Genomic DNA, 23559 nt, shown 5'->3' with positions numbered 1-23559 from the left:
GACTGTTGTATCCTAATATATATGAACTAGCTGTTTTAAATATTTTTATATTTAACATGCTAGTTTATCAGTAGGCCTATGTTTGATAGTAAATTATTTAGATTATTGGTGCTTTCATGGGCTCTCTCTCGCGGTTTAAAACACCACATAGTTATGAAATAGCCTATGATAAGTACCGAGTCTCTCTCTTGCCCCCACCCACCCATGCACACACGCATAAACGATAATATCGTGTATCGGCGATCTCACAGGTTGGCAATATGACGATTTGAAAAATGACCATATCGCCCAACACTATTACAAGTGCTACAAAGGACAGTGCAAAGGCACCAGGAAGGTGGATGTTAAAAGTTAAAAGGCCAGATGCTTGTGTTCATAGCTGGTGTGGCTCATCTGCTCCTGTGTCAGCTCCTTCCATAGAAGGGGCAGGTGGAAATGGCAGGATGTTGGCCTCTGGGGGCCCAAGGGTTTAAATACAGCCTGCTGACATAACTGACCGGAGATCAACACTTCTGCTTCATTTTTCCACCACACCTACTGTTTTCCGCCTGATCCCAGAGGGTAAAGATGCTGGATGTAAAACGGTGACACAGAGCTCAAAAAAGGGATGCAGGCATAATTTATTTTTGTCCTCATAACGCTCATAAGTTATCTTTATCGAACATTTTTTTCCAGTGACGGAGACCACGCAGGCCTGCTCAGTGTGAACATGGACGAATTTCTATAGGTGGGATTTCTGATAAATAGGGATGCACCAATATTTAAATTTCAATACAGATAACGTGTTAATTTTATGTTACAGCCAATAACGAATGATCAATATTAAAAATGTATACCGTTTTGGCTAAATAAATGACAAGTAAAACACTACAACAATAATAGTAAATGCTATAAGTGAATTAGACATTGCAACATTATAATGTACAATATGAAAAATAGATATTCATTTTGAGATTTGCTAAAGATAAGATTTTTAGCAAATTTAAGTGTTTTTACAGATTAACTTTAGGTGCGTGATCGAAGACAATTAAATATCTATTATTGGCTGATATTGTCCAAATGTAAAAAATTTTATTGATATTGATATATTTGATATCTTTAAATAAATATGATACTTGAATGATTGACTGATACCTTGCAAAATATACGTACAAGTCCCGACAATTGCTTTAATTTCTTATTATGTCTCTTTTGTTTTATTTAGTCATTAAAAAAAATTGCAACTGGGAAGAAAAATTCCAGTGATATTTAGCATTATTTATATACTATTATATTATTTATTAATATTTTGAATTAGTTTTCAATTCAATTCTAACTTTTGATAATTTCATGTGGCTTTGTCATTTGTATAAAAAAATTTTAAATTCTATTTAGCGTACATTTTTTTCATTTCAGTTTTAAATTTTAGTATATTTGAATACTTGAAAAATTGTGAAAGTGAAAATTAGCAATGTTGCAGCTAAATGAACTAAAATAAGTTTACGCTTTTTAATGTAATATTTATATTTTTTTAAATGCAATATCCAATAACCAATATGGTGCTGATATACTGCGTACCTTTAAATCTGTTTTTGATAAGTTTTTGACTTATACCTTGCAAAATATATGTACAAGCCCTGACAATTGCTTTATTTCTTACAAAATCTCTTGCGCTGATTCCTGAATTCCTCGCTGAGATCAAACCAATCCACAGGTATGCCACTAAAAAGTGGTGAAAAAAGCCCCTAAAACTCCCATTTACCTCATTAAAGTATCACCTTTCATGGTTCCCTGTGCTTTCATTTAAATCCTTCTCCATTGTAGAGAATCCATACGGTCGCATTAATCACTTTGAATATGAGGGATTGGGTCCAGATTAAAGCATCATTATAACTAACCCATCTTCAATGAGTACAAAAACCTGCCAAACCAAACCAACGTGGCCACCTGTCAGTTTAATCCCATCCCAAAGCAGAGAGAATGTTAAAACACATTAATTATTTTCGGCACTGGCGAACAAATGTTTATAAATGGAGGATCAAATGCCTGTCCTCCGCCTACACAAAGCAAAGATGTATTAATCTTGAATGCAAATGATTCAGTACCTGCTTTAGGTTTCTTGACCTTCATCATTCTTGGTGTTCTCTGGCCGCACAAACGTTTGAGCTGCTGTTTGCTGAGATCTAGAGCTGCGATTCTTCAGCAGGAGGGAACCTCCTCATCCCGACTGACCTCGGCTCCTTCTGCGGGCCACTTTACCCATGGGCCCTGACCTCACACGCCAGGCCGAAGAGTTGGAGCTGTGAAGAGTCAGAAATCAGTACTCAAAACTCACTCAGGGACATACAGTGACCCCCAAAAGTCCAATGTAAACACATGCTAGATGGACGTGTTTGACCATCGTGTTCGCGTCTCAGCTTTTGCAGCATCTCACGGTAACACACACACACACACATATATACAGTATATATATATATATATATATATTAATTAGCTTTTATTTTGATTTTTTCAGTTTTCATTTTGATTTTGATTTAAGCTTTAATCATTTTGTTGTGATTGTCATTTTTATTTGTTTTATTTTTTAATATTTGTATTTAGCTTGAATTTTTTTACTTGTTAAATTTATTAGCATTTTACTATTTCAACTTATTTCTATTTCAATTTATTTTATTTCAATTCGTTGATAATAAATGCCAACATTTCTAATTTTTTTATGCAAGTTCAAGTTTTATATCTAATATTTCTATTTAAGCTTTATTTAAAAAAAAATGTAATAGTATTAGTTAACAGTAACAAACAACACTGCTTAATTTAAAATATAGTAACTGAAAAGAAGTTTAAATACCTTATGCCATTTTTTAATTAAATTAATTAAAATGAATTAATTTTTTTTGCAGTGCAGAACAACTAGCTTTAGCTACCTACATGATGCATAATAATACTATTCCAGAGTATCATGATCTTTTGTGCAAAGCTTTGAGTTTTTCAGTGTCATTTCTGATACCATATTTATGCAAATTTGGATTTTCTGGCTGCCATAAAAAAAAACTCAAATCCCATGGAGTGCCTTCATGACTCTGCAACCCATCAGTAAAATGTGTATTTCTCACAAGGCCAATGAATGTTTGCATTTCAACGCAGGCTGTGCTCTAGGGCATTTACACTTGGTTTTCTGGGATCAGGGTGAAGTGTTGAAAACCTGAGCTGGGAGTTTGGATACACACACAGAGAAACAGCCTCCTTATTTCCTCATCATGTCAAATTAGAAAAATCCACACGCTGACCCTCGGTGACCCTATTTGTCTCAAGAATTTCATTCTACTGACACTGATGCAGGAGCTGCTGGGAATGACAGGTATGTTGGCAGGTTTTCCGACTTTTATTAGGAGAAAGCTCTGTGAAACACAACCAGGGTGTTCAAACGTTGGAATTTACAGTATAATTTTAACCGCACATTTTCATTTCAAGCCTTGTAGATCTATGGAATACTCAACTATTCTCAACCTAAATATCTAAGGCAACAAATTACAAAAGACACCAACCTTAAGTGTGCTCTATATCTAGGCATCTCAGCAATGTTCTGTATGAACACAAGCTCTCATAATAAAATGCAATGACGTGCATGTGAACTTGAATTTCCTGCACAAAGATAATCAGATACACACACATGCAAACAGGTGAGCTGACAGGCAAAACTATCTCAACTAGCCAGAAGCATTTTCTCAGACAGATAAAGCTCCAGAACAAGATTCATTCTTGCTTAGACATAAGTACAAAGCCATAAATTATGTCACTCTGTGATGAAGAAAAAAAAACAAAAGCAAGGACCTGATTAGTGCCATCCACCTGTATTTAACTACTTGAACGCTGCTAAAAGGATAGTTCACCCAAAAATAAAAATTATTTTATTGTTTATTCATCATTTACTTCCTAATCTTGTTTAAAACCTGTATGATTTATTTATTCTGTGGGAAAAAAGAAGATATTTCAAATAATGTGCTGGCTGCTCTTTTACATGCAACTGCAATGAATGAGGACTACAGCTGTCAGGCTTTAAAAAGGATGCAAAAACACTATTTAAGCATCATTAATGTTGTTTATAAGAATTGTGCAATTCGTTCACAAACTGGGCATCACTAAATCTCTCAGAAACACTCTATAAGCGGATGGATATCAGGATATTTTTGTTATTACTTGAATACCTTTATTGCATTTAATATAAGGATTATTTCAATATAAATAAAATAAAAAATAAGCAAATAAAAATAATAAAAATAGATTTCAAATGTCTATTTATTTATCAATTTGAATAGTAATCTATGTATTTACTTACATTTTTTAATTAATACACTGGAAATGATTTCTTTATTTTTAAGTGGCACTCCTGGTTCTCCATATTCATTGAAATTGAAGTTTTTTGTGTTTCACAGAAAAAAGACAGTCATGGGGATTTGGAACAATATGAAGGTGAGTAAATAATGAAAACTTAAAGTTTAATGGAATACTTCCAAAAGTTTGAGTGTATTATATTAACAGTTCATTCAATGAGGCACAGGTATTGTAGTCAATTAAAACGTACCAATTAACTAAACCTATTTAAACACAAAAGGGGCCAGATTGTTTAGCGTTTTGTCTTTATTTCTTTCACACACCTGTCTTCAGCAGCACCTCCATCAGAATCTTGAGAAGGGAGCTGCTCCTTCTTGAACTAAACCTATTTAAACACAAAAGGGGCCAGATTGTTTAGCGTTCTGTCTTTATTTCTTTCACACACCTGTCTTCAGCAGCACCTCCATCAGAATCTTGAGAAGGGAGCTGCTCCTTCTTCACCCCACCCAGAGTGGAATTTTGGGAACGCCTGCTACTGCTCCTCCTGGTTCGACCCTGAATCACATGCATTCTCAGAATAAATATGAATAGGACAAATGCACAGCACAGCAAAAAATGTGTCAAGTTTATCTTCTCTCTGATATCGATTTCTGATATCAACAGCGGAGTTGCTGCTAACACATTGTCATTTTTGGTTTCAAATTATGCAGGTCATAAATTGGTGATAACATGAGATGTACCTGTGCCTGAGTGAAGGAGGTGGAGATTCTGGTTTTGGGGAGACGGCCGAGGGCAGGGCTCCTCTTGGCAGGAGAAGACCTGGCAGGCGCACTGTACTTCCCCGATTCCAAAAGGTAATGCTGAGCCACTTTCAGCAGCCGTGTGAAAACATTTTTAGTGCTAGAGCCTGGAGCTGCTGGAGAAACACAGATCACATAAAATTTACACAGAAGGGAAGTATATGTTGATCAAAATAAATATATACACACAAATAAATATAAAATCTATATAAAATTAAATAAGAACAAGCATAAAAATTTCATGTTTTTTTTGCACTTGTATCTGGTGACAGAATAATAGATATATAATTTACAAATTCAATAATGAAATAAACATATATACATACATACAGACAGACACATACATACCTAAACAGAAACAAATTAATGTAAATTCACTGGTACATACTGCTCAACTCTCATGTAATGTAAAAATAATAAATAAATAAATAAATTTTTATGTAAATTGTTATTGTGACGGCAAAGCTGATATTAATATTAAGCAGCAAAACTGTTTTCAGCTTTGATAAGAAATGTTTCATAAGCACCAATTATATATAAATATCAGATAAATATCAATATTATATATATATAAACAATAGCAAGTTTTTAGTGTCTAATTCATTCTTTTTTTCTATTTTACGTTTACAGTTTTTTAATTTATCATCTTATTTTATGTGTACAGAATATTAATAAATCTCATAATAAAAAAAAAAACCTTTTTTAGACAAATATTTTAAAACAAAAGGTGAGGTCTGTGATTTATAATGGCACCAAACAGATTAATGTAAATTCACTGGTACATACTGCTCAACTCTCATGTAATGTAAAAATAATAAATAAATAAATAAATTTTTATGTAAATTGTTATTGTGACGGCAAAGCTGATATTAATATTAAGCAGCAAAACTGTTTTCAGCTTTGATAAGAAATGTTTCATAAGCACCAATTATATATAAATATCAGATAAATATCAATATTATATATATATAAACAATAGCAAGTTTTTAGTGTCTAATTCATTCTTTTTTTCTATTTTACGTTTACAGTTTTTTAATTTATCATCTTATTTTATGTGTACAGAATATTAATAAATCTCATAATAAAAAAACAAACCTTTTTTAGACAAATATTTTAAAACAAAAGGTGAGGTCTGTGATTTATAATGGCACCAAATAGAACATCAAAAATGTATTTATATCTAAAAGGCTTTATTTCATTGTTTAGTCAATATTAAAATACTAGATGGAACTGCAAAAATAGCTATATTTTCATACTTTCAAGAGAACATGTAAGTGGTTCTATTCTTGTAGCATGCACATAACTTTCAGATTAAATTGGGACAAAAGGTATTTTAAAGGCACTTTTAAAGCACTTGGCTTTTTCCAAAGTAAATCTAAAAGAAGTACCAATGGTTGAACTTTTGTGAGCTGCAGTATATTTCCAGGTACAAACAAACATCACAGCAGAAAACTGAATGTTATCAGACTATCACATTTACACAGGTGCTGCCGGCCTGCTCTTGCTAACGCAGGGTGTGTGCTGGAGAACAGATATCCATGCCAGCCACATATGCCACTAGGGATTCTGTCTGTCCCCTGTAATCTCATCAACAGAACAAGGAAATGTGGGCTGTATTGTATTTCAAAGCGTTTGTTTTGGTGGTTTTGAATTGGGTAGGTGACAGAGTACAGCTCTGTAAAACTCAAGTGTAATTCGCTTGACAATGAATGCATGAATCTGTGACCTGAAGTACAGTGTCAAGGGTTTTAGCCTATTGTCTTGATTTCTTTTTCTGGGCTTTCCGCCAACAGTATTAACTCGTGCCGTGTGATTGGATCCAAGCAATACCAAATACCAAATCCCAAATCTCCTGGATGATACAGCAGGGTGCCATCTTAAGGTACTAGCGCACTTTTGTTATGATACTGTATCCTTCTCTCATAGCAATGACCCATTAGGTTAAGAGCATGGAGGTCCAGACCTGCCTAAATTACTCATTAATCATCTCTATGAACTGCCTCACCTTTCTTGGAAGTGTTCCTGCCAACTTCTTGTGAAGGTTTTTCATCTTGTTGTCCATCGCTGAGAGAACTTGTACAGTCTTTTGTGCTTTCTTTTTTCACTTTCTCTGCAAAGACGAATGTGAAATGGACATTTTTATAGGTAATATATATGAAACATCTGGTAGGACAAAAAGAAATAAAATATATAAATAGAAAAACAAAAAAGGAAATACATTTGAAAATGTAATTATATAAATACAATATAATAAATGCATAAAACCAAACATTTACATTTACATTTAAAATAAAACACATACATTTAAAAATAAAAGATTTGAAAATTAAAATAAATATTATAAAAAAAAACAACAAAAAAAACAATACATACATTTAAAAATCTAAATAATTATATAAATAAAATAAATATACAAAATAAAAAAATCAATAAATATTAACATATAACTCACGCAAACACATACACACATACAGTATATAGTGTGTGTTGTGGAGAAAGCACATTATTTCGTATATGTAAGCTTTTCTGCCCCACAAAAAGCAAAGCAAAGTGATACCGCAGACACATGCCAACTCATCGCAAATGACAAATTATGGCAACAGTAAATGTTTGCGTCGCATTTTTAACTATACAAAGAGTCAGAGATACATTTGAAGTACTTCGCAACTACAATTAAACCTTAATTTTGGAGAAAGACGTCATTTCACAATCAATCTTAATCAGCAGCAGTTTAAAAGCTTTAGTTCACAGTGGATCTCATTAAAACAAGTTCTGGCATGTTCATGAGAAAACGCTGGAAGGTACTGGAGCTCACCCTTCCTCCCTGAAGCACTGAAGGCCCTAAAAGACATGAAAAAAGAAAACATCTCATTTACTCCATTTTCTGGTGGATTTTTAAACGACGCACAGCTAAAATACGGCAGAGAGAAGTTATTAAAACAATTCAAAATCCTTTAGGCTAAACTTAAGGGGTTTCCCTTGTAGAGATTCAGAGGTATAATTTGGTATGGAATGAAAGTTAATGGACCACATCACTACAGTCGACCCACTGGCATCCGTTTCAAAGAGCAGGATCCAAACACATTAACAGATGCAAAATAAAGGTTTAATGCAGTAATGACAGTTTTATTGACTCATGGGTAATCACTACTAAAGGCCGTCGCACTCTATCAGACTCAGAAAAAGGTTGTGCAAACATGATAGCTAAGGCATTAGTGACAATACACACACATCTGGTGTGTGTGTGTGTGCTACTGAGCACTCAGCCACTGTTTTATTACGAGAAGACATTTTAAAAGCAGCGTACTGTATGTAGACAACATCAGTTAGGTTTACTTAGTTTATTTATCTCAGAAAACACTACTGAAGATGTTATTGGTAAAATAGGTACAGTAACATTCTAAATAATGGTAAATAAAGGTAACACCTCATTAAGTTACCCTTAATAATCCATGCTTAACTAAAGGAAACACTTTGAGGGAAAAATTCTATATGTTAGTTTTTATTATTTTTGATTTTTAGTAATTCCCAGTAAAATATCTAAATATCCTTAAACAAAAATTACTTTGAATCAAAATTGTATAACTTATTAGGACTTGTCACAGAATATATCTTGCCAATTTTTTTAACCATAAATCTAACAAAACACAGTGAGGTTTATGCTTAAAACAAGGCAGAAAAACATTCTGCCAACATTTTGTAAATAATATATTAATTAAAATAATGAAATAACATATTTTATTGTAAATATACAACAATTTGCCTATATACATATTCCCGAAATAGGTAACACAGGTTAAAAAAAAAAACATATTAAGCAGCAAAAACTGTTATTAAATCATCATATTAGAATGATTACTGAAGGATCATGTGACAATGAAGACTGAAAATTCAGCTTTGATCACAGCAATAAATTATATTTTAAAGTATATTAAAATAGAACACTGTTATTTTAAATTGTAATAATATTTCACAATATTACTGTTTTTTTGTTTGTTTGTTTTGTATTTTTGATCAAATAAATGCAGCCATGATAAGCATAAGAGACTTCTTTAAAAAGTAATAAAAATCTTACTGAACTTTTGAACGGCATTGTATATACCACATAATATATAATGATAATATAACATATTAAGTCTTACGCAATTTTGATTTTGACAAAAACTACTGTGGGATACTGTGGTAAAACAGTGATTTTTTTTCATGTCAATCAAAAATACAAAAATATCTCTAAAACTAAACTTGGAAAAAAAAAAAACTTCCAATTGTTAATGCTAGGGTTTGTGGTTGTATGTTGTGATGTTTTATATTATACATTGGTTGTTTCTGTGTATTGATCTCGATGCTGCAGAAACTACCCTGTGAAGGGACAAATAAAGAGTACTACTACCCATTAATATCACCTAATAACTCAAATTAAAAAGCCCCGAGGGCAACGCAGCAACTAAATCTACAGAAAACAAGTCTTTTGATTCGAATTTGTAAAATAATGCGGAGCTCTTCATTTCAAGAGCCTTATGCAACAAATCACATTACTGCAGCACCAGATCAGATCTGCTACCGTCACAATCTGCTTGTGCATGTCATGTTTGGTTGAGCGCAGGGCTACAGGTCAGCATGGATCAGCAGTGGCAGCATATTCCTGCTCTGAAACTGATATCTGCCACTTCCTCTGACGCACAAAGTGCAACAATGTTGGCCTGGCAACCGGTAACCATGGCGTCTATGCACAGGAACTCTGCAAGAACAAGATTAAACCTGAGGTTTCCTTCTGGACGCCAGGCCCTGTTTCATAAAGACTGGATCAATTGTAATAAAGTACAAAAAGAGAATGAACTACATCAAATTATTTAAAAAATAGTACAGTATAGTAAAGTACAGTACAGTATAATATAGTGGGGTTTTAAACTAATTCCAATTGTAAAAATAAATATATTCTTAATTTTTTGCATCAGATGTCATGACTTTACTTGGATAATCCTAAAACTCAGAATGTTAATTTCCAGGTTTAAATTGGATTTTAAATTTTAGAATCTTAAAGGTTCTTCTTTATGCACCAAGAGCTTGTAACACTCCAAAGAGAAAGGAAAGATTGAAATCGCATCATATGACCCCTTTAATGTAGTTTCCTTTTGAACCCCACTACATATAATCACTAAAAGCTCAAAAAAAAAAAAAAATAAAAAAAATAAAATACATTTAATGATGTATGTGGAAACATAATATGAATTCATTGGTACAAACGGCTGAGCTCTCTCGTGTAATTTTAATTAAATAAAAAAGGTAAAATAAACATTTAAAATAAATATTTAAATAATTCATACATTCAGAAAATCTGGTAGGGATTATCCTTATTGGGATAATCTGGTTTACTTATTGTTTACTGGGTTCATTAGAGTTGGATATATTTTCACAAGGATCATAATTATTCTTAAATCAAGCTCATGGAAGAGGTGTGCACATGCAGGATCTTATCAGTTTCCAAGATCCAACTTCAAAGCTTCCTGTTCCCATAATTTTCCATTAAAACTCCCATAACTCACTACCACTACACCCGGAAGGAGGATGCTCCAAGTTCTCATGCACCAGAAAAATGTTTTAATAATAAAAGTTTATTATACATTTATTTACATTACCTTTATACCTTGGGGGCCCAGTATTTTTTGACAGATTTCCGGGATACTCTAGCAAACAACGCACATCTAACCAAGTCCAAACAAAACCCGCAAGAATCAGTTTTCAACTCAACACTTTCCTCAAGTTATTTAGTGTGACATTGTGTGTGCAGTCTGCACATGCCAAAACATTGTGCCGCAGGAAAACAGATAACATACAGACCAACAATGACAATAGTAAAAGTCCTGAGATGGAGCCAAGGAACACAATAGATTAGGCATGCCAATACAAAGGAAATGGGCTGACTTTTGAACTTGCAGCCAAACAATCCATCACAATAAAAAAAAAAGCACTCCAGTAAAGAGACCACCACTTAAAACATCTGAGATTAAAAGACCTGCACCTCCACAAAGTAAAGGTAACGTGCTGGTGATTAAACTACTATAATGTCCTGCTTTCTCTTTGATGAGATTTATGGTACAGCTGTGGGACATGTGATTACAGGAGATCATTAACTAAGATGGGTGACTCAAGACACCACAAAAAAGTCTCATCTAGGAGCAAGCTCACTGATTTTACGGGTTTTGGATGGGCAGGCATCACTCATTTCTTTCAGAAAAGGTAAACATAAAAAAATTAATAAAATAAAATAAAGTAAAAAATAAATAAAATAAATAAATAAATAAAAAATAGAAAATTTTTTTTTACAAATTAAACAGAAAATTCTAGCATCATTTTTGAAGATTTTTATTGTCCATGCAATGAACATCAATGAGGTCAAATCAGTGTTCTTTTAGGAGCACTGATTGGACAGACAAACTTTCATTGGACAGAAATGGTTCTTTAAAAGATCTTTTTTTGTGTGTGTGTTCCACTGAGAAAATAAAAGCCTGCACATTTGGAAAGAGATGAGTGACATGGATTATTCCTTTAAAAGACTGGCTGACTGACTTCTGGCATTGGATTTGATTGTGGCAAAATGACACATGAAAATATTTAATGGTAAACCATCTGTTTCTTGCAGAGATGTGACCATGTGTGCTGCTGACGCAACTCAGACTGACCTTTGATGATATTAGTTTGAAGCAGACATGAGAAGGTTTGGCAGATAGTAAAACACGAAATCGAAGCATCTTCACGCTGATTAACTGTGCTCCTTCTGTTTGCACAAATCCTGGGCTATATTCCAATGTTACAGAGAAAATCAACCTTAGGGAGAAATGTCAATGATTAAGAAATATTTCAGATTCTGCATTATTTCTAGGTCACTATTCAAATAAGCAAATGAAGCACATTCTCTCTCTCTCTCTCTCTCTATATATATATCTATCATAAATATATAAGTATAGCAGTATATAGTTAGTATATATATAGTATATAGTATAATATACATTTATTTTTTATTTATACCACATGCTCTTTTATTACTGTTATTAAATTATTTTATAGACACAGATTTTATAACATGTAAATAAAATATATAATATAAATGTAATCATATATTTACAAATAAAATGAGTAAACATATTTTTATGTAAAAACGAATAAAATAATATTACCAAAATATTAGCAATTGCCATTCAACAACCACATGTTCTGTTATTACTTTTATTTTATATAAATAAAAGACACATAATTTATATGTAAATAAATAAACATTTCAAATGAATAATCTAAAGATAAATAAAATGTATAATACAGAGGTTTATTATTCACCCATAAAATTAGCCTATATTTATGTAAAAAAAAAAACAATATTACTAAAATAGCAGCAAGTGCCGTGCAAAAACCACATGCTCCAGTATTACTGTTATTGTATTATTTTATATTATTATTTATATATATTTTATAAGCCTTACGCAAATATTAATAAACAAAATAAAATGTATTCATTTTTTTAGTTGTACATAAAATGAGCCTATATTTACGTAAAAAAAAAAAAAATAATAATAATGTGATAAAAAATAGCAGAAAGCTCCATGCAACAACCGCATGCAGTCTTTAATTAGCTTTAAATGGTTTTCCGCAAAACTACTTTTTTACTTCACTCTGCTTTTGGTTTTCAAAGCATGTCTTTCCAGGGCCAGGTAAGAAGGTCATGAAAGGGCACAAAGGAGGAGTTATGGAGGGAGGCCCACCACTGCATTGTGCTTTCCGACCATCAATCAGGCCTGAATCATCTTTGAAAGACAGTCATCTATCAAACCCTCAGGAATATCAATCACTGCAAGGTCAAAATGCAAAAGCGGGTCAAAGAAGAACCACTTGATGCTGGTCTTTCATTTTGAGTCACTAACCATGGCTTTCGTGAAGAAACTCAAGAGATGAAGCGAATGGATTCAGCTGTGGAGGAGGGTGAGGATACAACACACTTCAAATGTTTGCATCCAGCCACAAGTGTACTGCATTTGCAGCAAGTTTTAATAAAACAAAATAAAAATGAAATAATAAAATAAAAATAAAAAATACAAGATAAATAAAATTAAAATTTTCTAATCTCAAATTAAGAAATGATAAAATTCTTCAACATACATATTAATTGAAAGCTGAAATCAATTTTAAAATGTACTTTTAATTAAAGCAATCAGTTTCTAATTATATGCGCAGACAGTTTTTTTAATCCATGTGAAGTGGAAGATCATTTATGAGTTGATTTGAAAGCATCAATAAAGCAAAAGTGGTAGGAAGCAACTGACCTGCTGACACTGAGCTTAGACTCATCACATCCAGGACTCAACTTTAATGGGCCTTTAAGCCTGATTGCAGGTCAGCAACAAGGACTTGAGGAACATGGAGAAAATGTGCTGGAAGTAGGGCTGTGCGATTTGGGGGAAAATATCAAATTGCGATATATGCGCTGTGACACAGCTCTTGCAAATTACCTTTTTTGTTCGTTGTCTGTCATTTCGAAGATTAAGTTGCATACGTTTTTCTTTAGTTTTAATTTGCCTAACTATCGATCTGACCCAGTAGAGGCCATAATCCCCCTCTGTCTCTCTCCCGTCCCACTTTTTTTTTCTTTTTTTTTTTTTAATGGTGGGTGTTTACACAGTTGGCTAGAGCAGTGCTGATTGGGGAGAACGGAGGTGCGCTCACTCTTGCCCAGGGCAAGTAAGACTGCAACTCAAGGCTGGCAGTCATGCATATGCTCTGGAACAGAGTAATATCGCATCCATATCGCAGGCTTTGCGATTAGGAAATCGCAACATCTCAAATCGCGATTTCGATTAATCGCACAGCCCTAGCTGGAAGAGATCAAATTTTTTTATTCTGCTCTGCATTTCTGTACTCATAGTCTGTAATTTTACCCGTTTCGCTTACCTAAGCCTTATTATAAACAGAAAAGACCTGTCAATCGATTCAATCAAATTTCTAATAAAACTCATTGCATGATACGCTTATTGATTAATTACAATAATAGCAAACAATCACATATCAGCATTTGTCAGTCTTCATAGGAGCATCACTGCTTTGCTTTGAAACTAAAGTAGTCTGTAGACACAGGACAGAGGACACAGTTACAAAAGACTAGAGCGTCTTTCAATAACTGCACTTTGAGATGAACAAGACCTTGTTAGTTTTAATGCGAGGGCATAAAAATATCCTAATGGATATGAGTCACAGTAGCATATAAACCAACCGAAGTCCAGCGTAGCATGTCTGTTAATTCCTTTGCGGGTTGGCTTTTTCCTCCACTTTAAATTACTGGGTTGTTTCACTTTCAAAGTTGCATCCCAGATTCTATCAAGTCCTTTTCTCAAATAGAATTGCCTGAGAGTAATGACATATTGCAAATCCAGACGGAAACTGATAAAAACAGGGTTTAGCTTTCAACATTTGGAGACTTAAATCTTAAAGTGTGTTTAAGAAAAAATTTGGAGAGTGATTTCCCAAAAAAGCCACCATAAAAAAAAAACAACAACATTGCTTTTTGTCCGACATCAATCAATGGAACCAATCTGTTTGTTTAATCAATATAAGATGAGGGGAAACCTGCTTAAAACATTCATGAGTGGTGTGAGCAAAAACATGTTAGAAATGGTATAATAATGGACAGTGTACTGAAGCCCAATAGCAAACACTTATCAATACCTTAGCAACCACCCAAAATATTCTATCAACCACATAGAAATTGCTTAACAACTACCTACTGTAAGCAACACCCTAGAAGCTATCCAGAAAATACTTGCAACCACCCATAAAACCCTAGCAACTGGTTTTCTAGATTACTAACCAAAATAAGCAAATTAAGCACAGCATATGTAAATAAAAATAAATATTTATACATACAATGTTTATATTTATATATAAAAAAAAAATATATATATTACAATAACGGCAGCAAGCACCAAAAATGAAAATTCTAGTTCAAAACCTAAACTGATTATTAAATGATTATTTCAAACTACACTTTGTTTGAAACAACTAAACAGATTCTAAATATGATTTTTTTTTTCAAGTTATTGCAGTTGTTACATTTAGGCTCCATAAGATACAAACATCCAGGCTTCTAAAACTTTTAAAATACTGGATAATATATTTAAAAATATTGCACAACCCTATAGATCAGGGATGCCCAAACTCGGTCCTGGAGGGCCGGTGTCCTGAAGAGTTTAGCTCCAACCCCAATTAAACACACCTGAACCAGCTAATCAAGCTCTTACTAGGCATACTAGAAACTTGAAGGCAGGTGTGTTGAGGCAAGTTGGAGCTAAACTCTGCAGGACACCGGCCCTCCAGGACCGAGTTTGGGCACCCCGCTATAGATGGTAAAACAGACTTTTGGCAACTATAAACATATTTAGGCTTTATAACATATTACATAATAGACAAAAGCAGAAATCAATATTCTCTCAATCAGTAGAGACTGAAACGGTCCAATACATGCAAACAACCATCAATCACAAGTGCACAACCTCAATATAAACCTCTACTCTCAACCAATAGAAGTTCCAGAGACAAATGAAATGGCCCAAACTGGAAGGCCAACTGGACGATGGGTGGCCTGATACTGGCAACCCAGGAAAGCCTTCAGTCATTAGTGGATTTATAGCCAACACAAGGCTCTACTCTAGAGGGTCGGAAGAATTTCACCTTTCTGACCTGGTTAAGCCAGGGGCCTAAGCTGTGCTGCACTCTTTTGACTAAATGCAATGAAGCCATCTCTTCACGCTCATCAACTGTGTGCCGCCCAGAATGGAACGGCTTGTGCTGGTCATTGTCTGTTTCACATTTTCTGAACAAGCGCTGGGCGGTTATTTGATTAAGCCGGTCCAGCGGGAGCGCTCGGGTTACAGAAAATATTAGCCTTCAGCAGAACACGCTCGGGGACAGAACAGTCAAATGCAATGAAGGGCTGACTTAATCAGCTCATTTTACAGGATTAGAGGCAAAATGGCTGACTATTGTGTTTGCTCCGGCACAGAGCCCTGCTCAAGGTGACCAGAGAAGCAGATTCACAGCTAAAACACAATATAAACGGTTTTGATAGACGTTTTATTATTATTCAGTCAGCACTGTACCATACCAATGGCCAGAGTCACCGTCAGGGGTCCCACTTAGGTCCTCTATGGTATTGCATACTTGTTGGCATTGCAACTGTTCCAGGCTCCACAAGTCTGAATTTATTGCGATTATAATAAGCTACAAGACAGTGTATTGGATAATAATGGTGAGAAAACATGTCTGCATGACTTGTGTAGTCTGATTCACAAATAAATGATTCTGATGAATTTGTTCTTTTAACTCTTTCCCCACTAAAGGCGAGTTATCTCGTCATTTATGAGAAAACACTTCACCGCCAAAGACGAATTTTACGGCTTACCGTGTTTTCACTGTTATATGCTCAGGGACGCTATTACGATGCGTTCTGAATGAGACCAGAATCTCCCGACCAAAAACACAGGCGTGGAAGATGCAGAAACGAGCATATGCATCGCATATGCAGATGCATATGAAAAATAATGCGATCATCAACAATAAACAGCATATAAATCAAAGCTGCCAAAACTTCTTTCAGAAATACAAATGCACTCTCAAGTTACAATACTGAACCAGTCTGAATGAATCATTCACCGAATTAACTCAAAATAAACAAAAAATGTGAAATGTGAAAATTGTGAAATTTAAATCAACATCATTACGGACTTGTTAATATAACAATTTATTATATTACAATTAAAACATGCAGTACTATTCAAAAGTTTGGGGTCAGTAAGATTTTTAGTATTTTTGAAAGAACTCTCTTATGCTCACCAAGCCTACATTTATTTGATCAAAAATATAGTAAAAACTGTAATGTTTTGAAATATTACAACTTTAAATAACTGTTTTCTATCAGAATATATTTTAAAATGTAATTTATTCCTGTGATGCAAAGCTGAATTACTCCAGTCTCCAGTGTCATATGATCCTTCAGAAATCATTTGTGTATGTTGATTTGCTGCTCAAGAAACATTTATTATCCATGTTGAAATCCAGGTTTTGCTGCTTAATATTTTTGTGAAAATACATTACTGTCACTTTTGATCAATTTAAATGTGTACTGAATAAAGGCATTAATTTCTTTCCAAAAAAAAACTTACTGGCGCCTAACATTGAAACAGAAGTGTATATGAATGCATATATAAAATTGTACATTTTAGTAAATATTTTACATCTTGAATTTCATTGCACCTGCAGAAAGCAGCTGAGTCACTGCACCACAGACGGCAGGGAAAATCAGAGCGATGCACCACAGCGCTGAGCTAGCAGCACACCTCAGGATTCTGCCAACACACTCACAAGCAAAATACAATCCTGCTCTCAGGGCAACAAACACCTTTCTGTACCGCACACCCTCATGGGAGCCTAAACAGCAATCATCAGTGATGGCTATGCTGCAATATTCACAACAATTTAATTTGTTCTTGTAAGCTATAAAGCTTGACTTTCAAACGGAGATCCAGACTTAAGTTCCTCTGAGAGAGACCTGCAGTAGAGAATAGCTACTTTATTAGCTGAAACATGAGTAGAAGCCATTTAAAAGCTTTTACAGGGAGATTTTCAGTAAAATAAAGTAGAATAATTCTGATTGTACACTTTCAGTCAAAGGTTTGGGGTCTGAACGTTTTTTTATGTTTTAAAAGAAGTCTCTTATGTTCACCATGGCTGCATTTATTTCTATTCCTATTCTATTTCTATTCTATTTATTTCTGTTTTATTCCCATGATACAAAGCTGAATTTTCAACATCATTGCTCCAGTCTTCAGTTTCACTGATCCTTCAGAAATCATTCTAAAATGCTGATTTGCTATTCAAGAAACATTTCTTATTATTATCCATGTTGAAAACATATTTTTGTGGAAACATGATACTTTTTTCAAGATTCTTTGATGAATCACCAAAAGAACAGCATTTATTTGTAATAGAAATATTTTGAAACATTATAAATGTCTTTACTGTCACTTTTGATCAAATGAATTTTGATGGAAAAAAAAAAGGATTAATTTCTTAAAAAATTAAATCTTACTGACCCCCAAACTTCTTAATTAAAGAAAGTGTTAAATTATTTGATAACATGATTAAAAGCTGATAAGAATACAAAGAGCGATCAAATCAGAGCAAATCTAATGAACTCATGCTCCTTGTTGCTTAAAGCAAACGCCAAAATACCTTCGGGTAGGTATGAAGTCATGGACAGGTGTGCTAAAAACCTAATAAACATACAATCTATTTAAAGACACAGACCACTAAAAAACTCTTCAGTCAACAGTAAGTCAGCTGTGGTCATTCTGTGGTTTCCTGACATCCAGATGTTTCCCAAATAGACCTGGCTTCCATGGAAGCTCAGGTGTAGTGAGTGAATGCTCTATGAGTCAGTTCTCATTACCTTGTTAAAAGGTGGACAGAGAGGGCTGACGGCTCCCTGGATGACTCACAATGACTCACAGAGCTTTGGATGACAGATTCATACTGTAAAAATCACTGCTGGGCCTTTCAATTACACCAGGTCCCCCCAAAATACAGCTCCAGCATGCACAGCCACCCTCAGGGAATATCTCTGTCATTAAAAGCCGATGAGTCACGGCCACCAGACAGACAAGTGCCCGTCGAATGGGATTCTGTCAAACCTGCGTTAACGCTACTGTAAATCACCAGAGGAACTTAAATAAATCAGAAGTTGTAAATGAAGACACTCAGAGCGATAACAAAAGTACGCCAGGCACTGTTGGTAACAAGAGAGAAACCTGATGATCCCAGTGTGGGCGGAAAACAGGAGCATATGGAGGTTTTTTCATTGGGAACAGAGAGTGGCAAGTGTGGTGATTTTAGTTGGGGTTAGTAGTTATGTAAGAGTGATTAGATGACAAAGTAAAATGAATTAATAAGTTAAGGTAAAAGTACTGTGTAAAAAAAAAAGTGAAAAATATGAGAAGATTACTTAAGTAAAAGGTACCTGATTTTAAGTAAAAGTACCTGATATTGCAAGAATCGAACAGCAAAAGTGAAAGACAATCAAAATAAGTTGTAATAAGCTAAAAAAAAAAAAAAAAAGTTAAAGTAAACAAAATAATAATTAATTTAAAAATACAATTATTCATTAAATAAAAAATTTAATTTAATAAGTATATAAAAATAAATTAAACAAATAAATAAAATGCATATTTCACTGAATTTACATTATTTATGTTTTATAAATCTGAGCAGAAATCATTTCTCTTCATGTTTATAGACCTAACAGTACTCAAGTGCTGGGTAGAACAATGAGACACTGTAAATTTATATATAATTAACTTATTTGATATATATATATATAAATGTTATTGTTATCTGATATAGCAAGAACCAAATGGCAAAAGTGAAAAGATATAAACAAAATAAGATGTAAAAAGGGGAAAAAAACTAAACAAGTAAAAAATTAATAAAAAATAAATTATTAAATAAAAACAATTATTTATTTATTAAACAAAATAAATGGTTAATTAAAAAAAACATACAATTATTTGTTTAAAAAATAAATCATTAACTAAACTATTAAATAAATTCAAATAAAATACATACAAAATACATATTCACTGAATTTTTATTATTTTATTATTTTATATTATATTATTATTTTGTTGAATAAATTTGAACTGAAATAGTTTCTCTTTAGGTTTATAGACCTAACAGTACTCCAATACCTGGTAGAACAATGAGACATGGTAAAATTATATACTTTAATTTTTTATATATATAAATTAATGTATTACTTATAAACCATTAGTGTGTGAAAACACTGAAACCTGCATTAGTACACAAGGTCTGTTCACTTTAGCCTGTTGTAACTGAACTCAAAGATAACATCCAGCCTAAGCACACTTAAGAGTGCGCTTTGTACACCTGGGCATGGCGTCCTCCCCTGGGTCTAACATGAGATGCAGCTGACATTTTGTTCCCTAAAAGCCAGCACTTACGGGCTCATCCAGTCAAAAGCATCCCTGTTATTGGTCCCCTAACAGATGCTGATGACTGAAGAGATTGAGTCACCAGTCTGTCCCAATCAGCCCATTACACTTGACCCTTAGTCCTGAACTCAGAGTCTTGCTTACAGCACAGTAGACTGCTGAGGCACATGGGACAACATACTGTACTGAAGGTGGGCTCATATGCACACTAAACAAACAACCGGGACAAAAAAGGAGGTCTTATGTAAGGGGGGCTGGAATGTCAGTACATGTTTGGATGGGGCTATGCTTGGAGAACAAGCATATTCATTGTTGTAATCGACTGAATGTTGTAAGCTGTCAATGCATGATTGGATGTTTAATGGTGGGATTGTGGGTATGTGTTTACCTTCATCATGTCTGCCATCGGCCTCCTCCAAGACTAGGCGGTTCATGCAGTTGATTTCCCATTCCTGAACATCAGTGTTCCAGAGGGCTGGGATCAGGCCACAATGCTGGGAGCTGGACACACATATACAAATACAACACAGTCAAACTAAGACAATTACTTTTTTACATTTTCCACATTGATTTACATTGTTAGGGGAAAAAATCCTAATATTAACCAACGGCCCATCAGAAGTTTTCAGACTGGGTTTCGGGAACCCACAGGAAGCCGCAAGAGGGTTCCGATTTTACATAATATATTTTTAAGGCTGTCAAGCCTTTAAGTTATCCAGTGCTCTTAAGATATGAATGAAAGGTTTAATGCATTTTTTTTTTTACAATCATCAAAATTCATATTATACTATGTAATTATGTTTAGAAATCAAAACACTGTCAACTTTATAAAAAGCAAATATTTAAGTAAATGTTTTCCAGATAATATTTCAACAATTTACTTTAATACAATGACAGAGTGAAAGTCAAATATTTGTGAAATATTTCATTTTAATCTTGTTGTCTTCATAAATATAGTAAATATTTTTATATTTACAAAATACACTTATAACAACATTCTTATATGTATTATATTTATTATATATTTAATTTTTATTTATTATAAAAACCTAAAACATTTAGGTTATGCATTATTTGTAATATGTAAATATAATACATCTATGTATTTAATTATAAGTATATATTTATGTACTGCACAAATATTTATACATAGATACTATTATAATAAATATACATATTTATTTCATTTATTTATTTATTTATATTTAAATAAGTTACTATAATACTATAAGTGTGTATGTGTGTGTATAATAATGTATACAATTTAAAGACTTTACAGATAAGTCACTTAAGTTAGGAAACTATTATTTAATTATAAAAAATATATAGTTATATAAAATGTCAAAAAATCCTAAATTTTTATATGTATAACGGAATTTTTATATATAAAACATATATAACATATATGATCCTTCACAAGGGGATTGTCATATCAGAGGGTCCTCTGCATCATAAAGTTTGAAAAACCCTTCCCTAGGTGACGTCAGCCAAAAAGGAAGGTTGTTTTAGATGCATCTACATCTACAACGTTTCTAAATCTGACAGTTTTATTCGATTTACACAAAAAATTTGGATCAGACAGCAGACAGCAAACAAGAAATGAAAACGTCACAGATTAAAAAAAAAACAAAAAAACAACACTCTTGTTTCCCTTGCTATTAAAAGCAAACACTATCCCTGTGAAAGCAGCCCTCCTAGCAGAAGTAAACCTTGTCTGCCTGTGCTTAATGTCACAGTGAGTTACATAAGCCCTGAAGTGGCCTTGTCAGGGAAAAAGCGGCACACAAACGATCTGTCAAGACTTTGCAGTGGGCAACACGTCAACGGCACTGAATGGAAGGAGGGGGCCAGTATTGTAAAAGAGTGCAAGGACACCCCAGTACCTTTTATGAAGAACTGACATTTTTCACAGTCTCCGGTGATGGATGATGGACAGCCGCATCACCGTGGATACCAAAGGGCCAGCTAGCAGTGACGTCAACCGAGTCTCCCTGATTTAATGATTACATAACATGAGCTGTAAAAATCAGTCATGACAGCTCAAAAAAAAAAAATGTTTAAACCAGCTTCTTAAAGGCCAGCTAAGCTGGTTTTCCCAGCTCAGTTTGATTTGGAACTCAGAGACTGGTTTGAACCACCTTAGGCTGTTTCTGCAGGGATTTTAGGAGTTTTGAGGCAAACCTACTTGTTTCTTCTCTTTCTGTTTCCCTCTTTAGCCTCCTAAGCGAGGTGACCCCTTCGTTCTCAGATGGCTCAGTTCTCTGCCCAGCAAAACTCTGATACTCTGAATCAGAGAGGAGCATTTAGGCTTGACCTTGTCGGCACTGACGTCGTGCCAGGCGAGCAATGTGAACCCATTCCCTGATGTGTAGGAGCTTTGTGCTGACTGCCATCTACATGTCAATACCAAATATCCCCTTTGAAACTGGCAAATGGCTTCATTTGCACTTATAATCCTGTAAAGTGGCTAACAAAGTGCATGGGCTTCACATGGGCATGGATGTTTTTTCACCAAGCCACAACAAATATCGTTTTTAAATGTTAATCGAAGATCTATTCAGAAAGGTGAGTTTTATTTGCACACATGCATATAAAAGAATTCCGGATCACATGACAAAGGATTCTTTGGATTGGCATGACCCTGTTGCCAAGACAACACACACTACTGAATAAACGGCGGCCATAGAAACAACTTAACAGCTCAACAATATGGCCTGGCTTCATGTCTTTGAGCTCTGCTGTACTAATGAAAGCGGTACTCATGGCCACATTGCCATGGTGACTGTGACATCATCAAATAAACATATCCAGACAGAGTATGAAATGAGTGCCACCGATTTCTGTCTGAAGTGTACGTCATCATGAAACCTAATTGCTTTTTTTTTTTACACCTCAGTAAACAAGTGTTACTTTTTATAAACGTAACATATAATTCCTAGAACTGCTAGACCAGGTCTTGTTTCTTCCACTGTTATGATGAGGGAGACATTAAAATGAATATGCTTGGCTTCACTTGATATATTGGTGCCCATTTTGGGAAAAGAAATAGCAGTTAAAATATTTGTATAATATCGGTTTTAAAAGCAGATCAAATTGGGGCTTATTTATTTATTTATCTATCATACTTGCATATGTTTTAAAAGTTTTAATTGATTCTTAATTTTTATACTGTACATAACATTTTTTGCTTGATTTAAGCATGCAAAACTCGATTTAGTGCAATTTAATAAAAGTCTTAAAGGGGTCATATGACGTTGCTAAAAAATAACATTCTTTTGTGTATTTGGGGTAATGAAATGTGTTTATGCGGTTTAAAGAGGTCATATGCTGCGATTTCAAGTTTTCCTTTCTCTTTGGAGTGTTACAAGCTGATTGTGCATAGATAAGATCCCTGAAGTTGCAAA

General features: G+C 33.9%; 1 pseudogene; it reads right to left on the bottom strand.

The window, feature by feature from the left end:
* LOC107701187 (TBC1 domain family member 10B-like) overlaps positions 1-23559 on the bottom strand; it is a 39683-nt pseudogene that overhangs the window by 6885 nt on the left and 9239 nt on the right.

This window comes from Sinocyclocheilus anshuiensis, unplaced genomic scaffold, assembly GCF_001515605.1.
Source record: "Sinocyclocheilus anshuiensis isolate Anshui unplaced genomic scaffold, SAMN03320099.WGS_v1.1 scaffold1423, whole genome shotgun sequence".
Taxonomy (NCBI): Eukaryota; Metazoa; Chordata; class Actinopteri; order Cypriniformes; family Cyprinidae; genus Sinocyclocheilus; species Sinocyclocheilus anshuiensis.
Note: the sequence above shows the minus strand (reverse complement) of the source record. Positions and strands in the feature narration are given on the sequence as shown.